The sequence below is a fragment of the Rhinolophus sinicus genome, chromosome 16 (assembly GCF_057876585.1).
Source record: "Rhinolophus sinicus isolate RSI-liver-muscle chromosome 16, RSI-T2T, whole genome shotgun sequence".
Taxonomy (NCBI): domain Eukaryota; kingdom Metazoa; phylum Chordata; class Mammalia; order Chiroptera; family Rhinolophidae; genus Rhinolophus; species Rhinolophus sinicus.
In genome coordinates this window covers 160,938,660-160,949,822 of record NC_142516.1, presented here as the reverse complement: position 1 = coordinate 160,949,822, position 11,163 = coordinate 160,938,660, and positions in this window count along the sequence as shown.

Here is an 11,163-nt window from a genome sequence, read left to right as displayed (position 1 = left end):
TCACATTAAACCAATGTCACTTAAAACCTATTTTTTCTCATTTAATACTATATGAGCTAATATAAGTAAAGAGTGGGGAAATAACTTAGGTATGATAATCAGGAGTTATGTAATTTTGAGTAATTAGTGAACATCTGCAAATACTCATTTTCATATTTTGTAAAAGTGAATATATAGGGACAGACCCAATACGACTTTGAAAGTATGTTTATATGATTGTGTATATCATGTATTATGGTAATTCATGATATATGTTTGTATCATGTTACATTTGGTCAGCGTATGATAGCTTCCCTCTGAAATTGGAAGATAATAACTAAATACTATATTACAAACTATATTTTACTACAATAACCACAATTATGATAATATAATATTTGATGAAATATATTGATGTATTACAATATGTAACAGGGTATAAAAGGAGGCATTTGGGGGATCCTTGAAAGTTAGGTAAGATAAAGCCTCATAAGTAAAAATCACCCCCTAGGTCTCAATGTTGATGAAAGTAGCACCCTTAGATTCCTTAGTATAGGATTGTTGCACAGCTGTTTGACTAAAAATACCAATTACTCATCTCTAGTTGCATATAAACATCCTAGACACTCACATGCAAGAAGATTTTTAAGGAAAATTTGGGAAAATAAGAATGCAGCATTAATTCCTCTATTCTCTATGAGAAACCTTCTATTCTCCCTGAACTAAAGGATTCTTGTTTTGCGTTCCCAGGAGTTCGGGACAGAGAAGCATTTTTTGACTCTTGGCATTAAGAGTCTTAAGGTGTGGTTCTTATAAATTATCTTGTATACAGAAGGATCCCCAATATTATCACACAAACAAAGCAAAAAAGTTTTTACAATACCAACATTATTGTCACTAAATACCCTGTCCGTCAACTTAATAAATAGAATAACTGTCTCAGAAAGAGGTGCAGGTGTGGCTTTTGATCTGTGCAGTGAAGTATAATTTAGTATAGGAAGTTATGGCATTTTTAAAGGTATTATAATACTTGAACTAAAAGATATAGAGATATGACATAAAAAAGAAGCCTTTGGACCTGCAATATACTACAGTAGAAGCAGATCCAAATATACTCACCTATAAACCTCAGATCTTTATTATGGGAAAATAAAGGATGACTCATAAGGCAGAAATAAAACCCAGAGGGTGAAGCAAAGATCCGCAGAGAATCTTTTTCTGGGAGGAGAAATAAGCCGTAATCAATGAATTGACAACACACGTCCAGCCGGATTTCAGCACTGAAACCCACCCTTGACTGCTGTTGGCCTAACAACACCAAGCCCCAATGCCTTATTAATGGAAGAATCCAATACAATTTCCCTATGGCTGACCCACCATTATATGTTAGGTGTTTGAAAGATAGATCATTTGTTTCTTTAAGTTCACCAGTTTTTAGATTGAGAGGAAGCCTACATGTAGCCGTACACTTAAGGAGCCTCATCCACACTTGCACTTGATTTAGATGTGAGCTCCTAAAATAGGAGAAAATAATATACTAAGAGGAGCCTTTATAGGTCATGGGAGGAGCGTGAAACAGGAGAATTTGTGACTTGATAACAGGCTATGTCAGGTTAAAAATGACTACAAATTCTTTAACATTCCTTGCATTGAGATGTGTTTTCTAATTATCCTCCCCTTCCATCTGTGCTGGCCTGTGATTTATCTTACTTCTTGGTATAGCAGAGGTGATATTTCGAGAGTTTTTAGCCTTTTCTGTAAGAAAAATGCCGACTTCTGCATTAGTCTTTTTAGAGCCATCAGTTTCCATGTAAGAATCCCAACTACCCGCCTGAAGAGGCCACACTGAGAAACTCTGAGACTACATGGAGAGGAAGAAGGCTCCAGCCTTTTCCAGCCTGCCAACCATTTTGACACTGTCCCATGCATGTGAGTGAAGCCATCATGAACACTCCAAGCCCACTCAGCTTTCCAGCTGAGTATGATCAATTTATACCAGCAAAAACTAAATGATAGTGAAAAACTTTCCAGCTGAGCCTTGCCTGGAATTCATCCCTGCTCCATTTACTGACCCAAACAATTGTGAAATAGAATCTAATGTTTGTTGTTTTAAATCACTAAATTGGGGGAAGTTTACTGTGAAACAATATGTAACTGAATACCTGCTAAATATCTTAGGTGAATATAACGATCGCCGTATAGGCAATAAATGTTTTTCTAATAAATATAATTTAATCTTTATAACATTATCTTCAATTTACACTTGAAGAATTTGAAGTGCAGAGATAGAGGTCAGTGAACTAAAAAGCCTCTGAGCCAATGTGGCCTGCAAAGACGAAAATGTTTACTATTTTCTCCTTTACTTAAAAAGTTTGCTGATACTCAAATTATTCTATCTTTTGGCCAGCAGAATCTCTTCAGATTGGCTTCTGATCTTTTGACATAACCCTAATAATCTTTTGTAGCTTTTTGCTTTATAGTATAACAAAGTATTCATGTTCACTTTGTGTATAATCTGCCCCAGACCTGGAATCAGCCATTTCTCCAAGGAGTGATCTCAATTCCTTTTGGTAGGAAATGGCATTTAGAGACCACACTGTGGGTGATTCTCTTCACTATGGAATTAGGCATTGTTTCTAGGTTATTCTTCATTTTTAAAAAACAAAAGTTAAAATTTTATCATTTATTAAAGTATACTTGACATACAATATTATATTAGTTTTAGGCTATGCAAGATATTGATTTGACAGTTATATGCCTTACCATGTGACCAACCCAATAAGTCTAGTAACCATCTGCTTCTATACAAAGTTCGTACAGTATTATTGACAATTTCCATGTGCTGTATATTACAGCCCTGTGACTTATTTATTTTACAATTGGAAGTTTGTACATCTTATTCCCCTTCACCCATTTTACCTATTCCCCATTCCCCTCCCCTCTGGCAACTATCAGTTTCAAAAAAAAAAAACCCAAAAAAACAATAATAATAATAATAATAATAATAATAACAACAACAATAATAGCTACAGTGTATTGAAACATTAAATAATTTAAGCTTATGATTTAGACACTAAGATTTAGATATTTCGCTAAGGATACTAGGATACTAACTTATTAGTCAACTTTGAAGGATAGTAGTTTTCATTATGCTGAAAACTAGTGAATGAAGGGGGAAAAAAACTGCCTTTCCTACATGAACCGTATTTCAGAGTAAACAAATAGCAGTTGGGAAAGTCCTCTCAATAGAAGCTGTTAGTAAAAGAAGAGGAATGACAGAAAGAAAATATTATCTATTAGCAAAAACTCTAAAGAAACAATGGATCTAGAAAATGACCATCAATGAGCATCACAAAAGAGAGATAATATTGTGTACCATCCGATGGAAGCACAGGATGCTAACTATTAAATATTTTCATCTAACACATCAAATTTAAGTCAAATCAATCCTTCCAGATCTAACAACCACTTGACAGGAAATCTAGAGTACAGGAATGTATCAAACAATATAATCCCAAGGGAATACAATGAGCAAAATCTAGAATGTGAGACATTCTAAAGGACAAACAACCCAGTTTCTTAAAAAAAAAAAAAAGATTATAAGAGGAAAAAAAGGGGTGGGGGGAAGGAAAGCCTACAGACTAAGGGATTTAGATATATCAATCAAATATAATGTATTAACCTCATTTAGATACTGAGTCACACTAATACTTGTGGGGGAAATGAGACAATCAGTGCAATGTGAACACTTATAGATGTTTGATGAGATCATGGAATTAATGTGGGCTTTTAAAAGATATGTTAATAATATTATGCACATTTTTTAAAAAAGTATTCTGCATATTTGAAAGATACAGAAAATATTTTGTAATTTTTTTAAAAATACAACTAATGAAATATATCTGGGATTCACATGAAAATAATTCAGTGGGAAGTGAAGGGGAGATAAGTAGCAGTACAGTGAAACAAGAGTGACCATAGCTGACAACTGTTACAGCTGGAAAATGGGTACTTTAGTTTCCATGATACTGTTTTCTCTACCTTTGTATATGTTTCCATTATAAAATTTTCCATTATAAAATGTGAAACAACAGGAAATATTAAAAGTTTGCTGACACCCTGGTCTGAGAAATTAACTGGACCAGGGCTACTTACTTACATATTAAAAAAGCAGAATCATGGTATTTCTATCGCTATTAAATTTTCCATGCTACAATACTTTCTCAAAGTATGAAATGATGGTTAAATCCAGCTTCATTGTATGACAAATTACCAGGTGTTTGGGGGTATAAATTGATTAAAGCTTAACCTCTTTATTCATAGAACATGGTCAGTGCAGTATTCCTTAGTGACACTATAACTTAATTTTAAGCCTTTGGAAAAGAGAAGTAAATAGAATAAGATAAAATCTGAAGAGCTGAATATATAAAGTATCAAGAAAGGTTTTACTAGTTAGATTCATTAAAAGTTAAAAAAAAAAAAAAAAAAAAAAGACCTTCATGAGTCAAAAAATTACTTATAGCTTTGCTGGCTTTGTAAAACGTTATGTGTTATCTGTTTTGCCACTCCATAAAAATTACAATAATAGTGAGTTTCTAAAAGTCCTAACAACTGAATGTGGACTTTGGTCTTTCAGATCAAATTACATGAAATATGCCATTTCAGTGGTTAACATACAAAACATATCAAAACTAAAACATGTAACACCTAAAAATTCTCTACTATGGTGCATTACTTAAACCCTAATGATCAGCACTATTTCATTGAATTATGCCCTGATTCTCCCGTGTTCTTCCTTAGATGCTAAACAGAGCAAAATCTGAGGTTTCCTACTAGAAGAAAGAAATTCTACCTCAAGTCTGTAACATAGGAACCCTGTCTGAATTTCTAAACTGCTACCCTGTGGTACAGATTTCAGACAATTGTGTGAGTCAATTCCTCAGAATAATTATCTCTCTCTCATATATACATATGTGTATATATATATATATATATATATATATATATATATATATATATATGAAACCTAATGATTGTAATTATTAATCAAGCCTACAAAATACTTTCACAGCCACATCTAAATTAGTGTTTGACCAAATAACAGGGCATCATTGCCTAGACAAATTGGAACATAAAATTAACCATGACAAGAATCCATATTCATTTTACTTATGGGCTTCTTGTTATGATGTACCTGAATACAACCCTATGGAGATCAAAGTTCCCTGCATTTTGTACCTAGCAGCTGTATTATAACTAACTTTACATCCTCATCATCTGCACTCTACAAAGATACAAACTCCTTGGTGCTAAGTGTTTAATATTGTCATTTTTATATCTCCAGTGAATAACACAGGGCCAGATACCTCCTTAAACCACAAATATCCATTGTGAGAATGACACAGTTTTTAAAACATGGTATGTTAGTACAAAAGTTCAGTAGTTTCTTATAAATGGAATTCATAGAAATATAAAATTAGACAAGATTTAAAGATAATAAATCTTCAGGTGATTAACATTAAGCATAATGTCCAACTGGAATAATTATAATGTATAATAGAGAAATTTCCAAGATTTACGAGCCACCCTATATATATATATATATATATATGTATAATATGTCCCCAATAATGACCTGCTGTTTATAATATTGCTTACCATAAGCATACCCTAGTCATAATTTAAATGACAGCTGCAGTTTCTACCACATCAGTACAAACAGATGGTAATTGCAACACGAATGAAGCAGATTGTTAGATGCCACTATGTAGACTGGGCATATCTGTTATTTTATGAAATTAATCATCTAATGACTCAGATGATTTGCATCCACAGTAGCAATTAGGGATTTGAATGAACATTTTGGAAGAAAGAGGGTTGTGCAGTTGAAATACTTGATTAGTAAGACATGGACTCATTGCAGTGACAGAAGACAAAAATATTTACCATACGCGAGTTAAAATCTGATAAGACAAAAAGTAGGCAAACCTCACACAGGTCAAGAACAGAGTTACCACAAGTTTACTTCCATTATAAACCAGACTGACAAGAAAGTCAGTTTGTCATTTTGTGCACGTGTGTGTGTGTATGTGTGTGTGTGTGTGTGTGTGTGTGTGTGTGATTTTTACACCAATTTGTTATAATAATTCTATTCATAACACTTAATTACTTATAATTTTATCTTAACTATTAGGGAAAGATAGATAGGTTGATAAATACGTACATAAATGCATAAATACATATCTATATATTTTAAATATCACCAAATTCTCTGCATCATTCATAAATATTAAAGATCAGATAAGTAAATTAACTTCTTTGATTTTATCTGTTTCATTACTCTCTTTATACTAAAGTTAAAATGATACAAAAATGTTTGTCATGTTATGTTTATGAGATGTGATTTTAAAATCAAATCTATATACATATTGTGATTTGTTTCCAGTTGGACATTTTCAGCACGAATGTAGTTTCAAAAATAAAAAAAATATAAAAAAGTATATATATATTTAAATTGGGAAAGATACAAATATATACAATTTGGATATAGAAAAGCATATGAATGAGTAATGCGTATGTATTGTACCAAAGTTTTACAGTTCCTTAGATCACATTCATGATTCATCTTTTAATAGCTTTGTTCTTTTCCGGTGATGTTATTAGTGAGTAAAAAATAAACAATTGGTGGCATATAATTTAGTGGAACATATGTCTGTTTATTGATACAAGGGAGACAGTTTCAAACCACTAGGATCAGCCCCTGCTCCTATTTCTATGCACAATTGTATATTACCGGATTTAGCTACATATTAAAAGCTAGAACATTAAATTTTTGCTTTTTAGGTACACTTTCTCAATACATGAGGACTTTTTTAAAGCTCCATAATAATTGCATTGTGTTTTATCATGGTAAGTATTTCCAAAATCTAACAACAAGTTTAATACAAGGGAGGAATCAATATTTTCTCAAATAAATGCCTTTTAAATTAAGTTCAAGCAAATTGCAATCTATGCATGTAGAATAGCAATGATCAAAAATGATTGATTAGGTAATATTACTGAATTTCTAGTACTTTAATTTTTTGAAAAAGAGTCTATGTCCTAATTACTTTCCAATTGACTTAGAAATTTTATTTATAAAATTGTATAATTCTTAATGCTTGTAGGCATAGAACCCCTGAGCTCAATATTCCTTTATTTTAACATTTGCAAAATCTCAGCTCTCTGCGAGTACCTGCAGCATTTAAACTTGAACAAACAAACCCTCTTTTCTTATATGTGATAACTATGTCCTTTCTACAGCATAATCATTAGTTTTAGAGCTCTGCAGAGAATGAGGGACTTGATCGCAGTACTCAACTTTTCATCTCCTCCAAATATGGATATCCCTTTGAAATGAAGATGTTACTTCAGAATAGTAAAGACACATCTTCTCCTACAGTTATGGAAAGCATTTAGTTACGTAAACAATTCTTGAGCTTCTGAAGGCAAATTTCTCTATTATTTTCATCATCTATATGATAATATGACAGTAAAGCTAAAACTGCATCTTTTAAAAAGAGTTTAGCAGAAATATCAAAGTTAAAATGTAGTTTCAAAAAGAAAAGAAAACCAAGACTAATTTTCTGATAAAGAAAGCAACCATAATCGGGGTCTGATAATTAACAATGATTGTAAACAGGAAATATATAGATCCTTAAAGGTGCAATCAAATAACATGAGAAGAAATTAGGAACATAAGAAAACAAAATCAAGTTTGTTTTAGAAATGTCAAGAACCAGACATATTTAGGCAGTGAGTTAGAACATTATAATTCAGGCACATTGGCTGGGGAAGAATAAAGCCCACAAATCAAATCATCCTCAGGGAGATAAACTGAAAGCTTAAATACCTCAATTGTTCTGCTATGGCCTCCTCTTTCCCTTCTTTCAGTAGCTTTCAGAATTATTCCTGGATATTCAAACTACTTGCTTTCCCTAAGAGTCACCCTCTATGAGTACCATGATTACACAATGCACATGTATGGAAATGTCCTCTCTTAACTCTTCCTATCAGTGTTCTGATAATCTGGGCCTTCAGTTAAACAGGAAAAACAAAATCGTTTGAATAAAGCAGAGTGTTTGGTTGTTTCACTATTATGAAGCTAGAATTTGCAGTTTTATCTGGTATCTACCTTTCACAATAGTTGTATATGTAAAGAGATGGATCAAAAATTTGTAAGTATATATTGAATACTTATGTGTATATTAAAGTAAAATATCTAAAATGAGACACTTTATTACATATATATATATATATATATATATATATATACACACACACATATATATACACAAACCACAGTGAGATACCACGTAATACCCTTAAAATGGCTACCATCGAAAAGCAGAAAACAAGTGTTGGCAAAAATGTGGAGGATTGGAAGCCCTGTGCACTGTCCATAGGAATGTAAAATGATACAGCCACAGTAGAAAACAGTATGGCATTTCCTCCCTAAATTAAAAATACTATTACCATATGATCCACCAATTCTATTTATGGGTATATATACAAAATAACTGAACGCAGGATCTCAAAAAGATATTTGTACACCCATGTTCATAACAGCATTATTCACAATAGTTAAAATGTGGAAGCAACCAAAATGTTGTCCATCAATCAATGAATGGATAAGCAAAATGTGATACATACATACAATGGAAATTTATTCAGCCTTAAAGGAAATTCTGCAATATGCTACAACATGGACAAAATTTGAGGACAATATGCTAATTGAAATAAGCGAGTCTCAAGAAGACAAATTTAATTTATATGAGGCACTTAAAGAGTAGTCAAAACTATAAAGACAAAAAGTATTATGGTGGTTGCCAAGATATGTGAGGTATGGAGAACAGGGAGTTATTATTTAGTAGGTATAGAATTTCAATTTTACAACCTGAAAAGAGTTACATGATGGATGGTGGTGATGGTTACACAACAATGTGAATGTATCTATTGCCACTGAACTGTATACTTAAAAATTATTAAGATGGTAAATTTTGCTGTATGTATTTTACTACAATAAAAAAGTTAAATATATATATGTGTGTATATATATATATATATATACACACACACACACACACATGTATATACGGACATATACTAAAAATGTCTCATATATTTAATTTTTTAAATCACAAAACAAAAATGCATTTAATGAAAATTAGCATATAATTAATAGAGTGCTATAGTAAAAACTAGGTAATTATTCATCAATAATAACCCAATCTTCCATGGAATATACTAGACTATATTTGCTAGTCCACTTGCATCTATTTGTAGTCATACACCTGGGATGACTTTTCACAAGGAGGATATGAGTAGAAATGATGTGTGTCCCCTCTAGCTTGAATGGTTAAAAGTGTATGTGCCTCCTGCATTGACTCTTTCTTGCAGACAGCCAGATGATGCACATGACACAGTTCCAAAATCCCAAATATTTGAGCACTAGGCTAGATGGAATATTTTTGTCCCTGAAATATAGCTTGGAGCAAAGATTCTTACTGCCTGTCTCATTTGTTCCATCTAAAATGTGATTTAAGGGGGAAAATAGCTTTTTGTGTATTCCCGAGATTTTATATTTGGTTGTTACTTTTGCCCTAACTTAATAAATATGATAAATCAAATGTGGGTGTTGCCAAAGAAAGAAACAAACAAAAATTCAAAATCTATGACATTCAATTAGCAGTTACTTAGAAGTTGGAGAGGAAACTGACATCAGAGGCTGGAAAGAAGCATCTTTATGCAATTGATGAGGCCCATGGAGAAATGTCTTCCAACTTGCCTTGTTGTGCTGCTAACAATGTTTTTCCCAGCCAGTGAGAAAGTCTGAGATAGCCTGCTGGGTGATGAGACACATTTAGCCATTGTTCCAGTTGACACATAGTGACTCAGAGATATTTGAGAGAAGTTTTTCTCCTATCCCAACCAACCTTCTAGCCCCCAGAAAGTTGAATGAGACCATTTGAGACTGATTATCCAGACCCAGCTGAACCTACCGAGATCAGAAAATCTGCCCTCTCAATGCACAACAGTGGGAGAATTAATACATAATTCTTGTTTTAAGCCAGTGCATTTTGAGATGATTTGCCATGCAGCAAGAGCAAACTGGCACGGAATTTGATGTGGGAATAGAGGTCTGCTTTAACGATAATTTAAACCACTTGGCATTGTCTGGAACCATGTCAAGGCTGCAAATGTAGCAAGGAAACAGTAAAGGATAGGTAAATGTAATAGTGCTGGAAACAGTGGAAACACATTTTTACCAGGTTGGAAAAACTGCAATTATTGGAGTAGTGGCAAAACAATTAGCAAGCTGGTTGTCTGCAGTAACACGGAAGATAGAAAATATATTTGGTGTACTTGAACATCTGACTAATGCCATCAGATGAAATGTTATAAATGTCAATTGGTTGAACCTCGTCTATGGCAAGAGACAGATGACCTAATGAAGAAATTGTTTAGCTTGCAATCCAGGATTTAGAGGAAATAGAGAATATCTAGATCTTACTGAATAATACTCTCCTCTTCAGCCTCCTCTGTTGATAAAGATCACAATGTGAAATGAAATCTGGTATCAAAAATCAAATCTAGGTTTTAGCTCTAACAATCCTTGTTAAGACTTCTGAAAGACTTAAAGTACCTAGCAGTCATTCTCAGTTTGACAAAAAGGACTTCTCAGAATGCTAAGGGTGTAGTCTCTCAACAACCTGATATGCAGACCAAAGTAGACAGATGTATTATGGATGTGGCTTTGGCGACATGGAGTGGGCCTTCATCAGGTATATTTACGGACCCACCAGAAACTTTTAATAAAGGTGTACTGGCAAAAGTATTATCAGCTCTTAACAAAAAAGAGAATGCAATAAACAATTAGAAACAAAAAAGTAGGGGGAAAAAAGGATTCTGTGCTTCCTACTTTTTACTGTTGAGAAGCAGGCTGAGATATCTAATATGAGCAATATCTTATGAGAAAGGAATGTTATTTTGTGAAGATCTGGCAACAATTGTTTACCTGGAATTCAGAATTACCATGGACCAGTGAGTCTCATGTTCTTTCTGTTCTTCCAAATCTTTTTGAATGTCATTGTTATTGCAATTATCCTGTTCTTCTTTCAATGGTGTACATTGTGTACCTTTTGG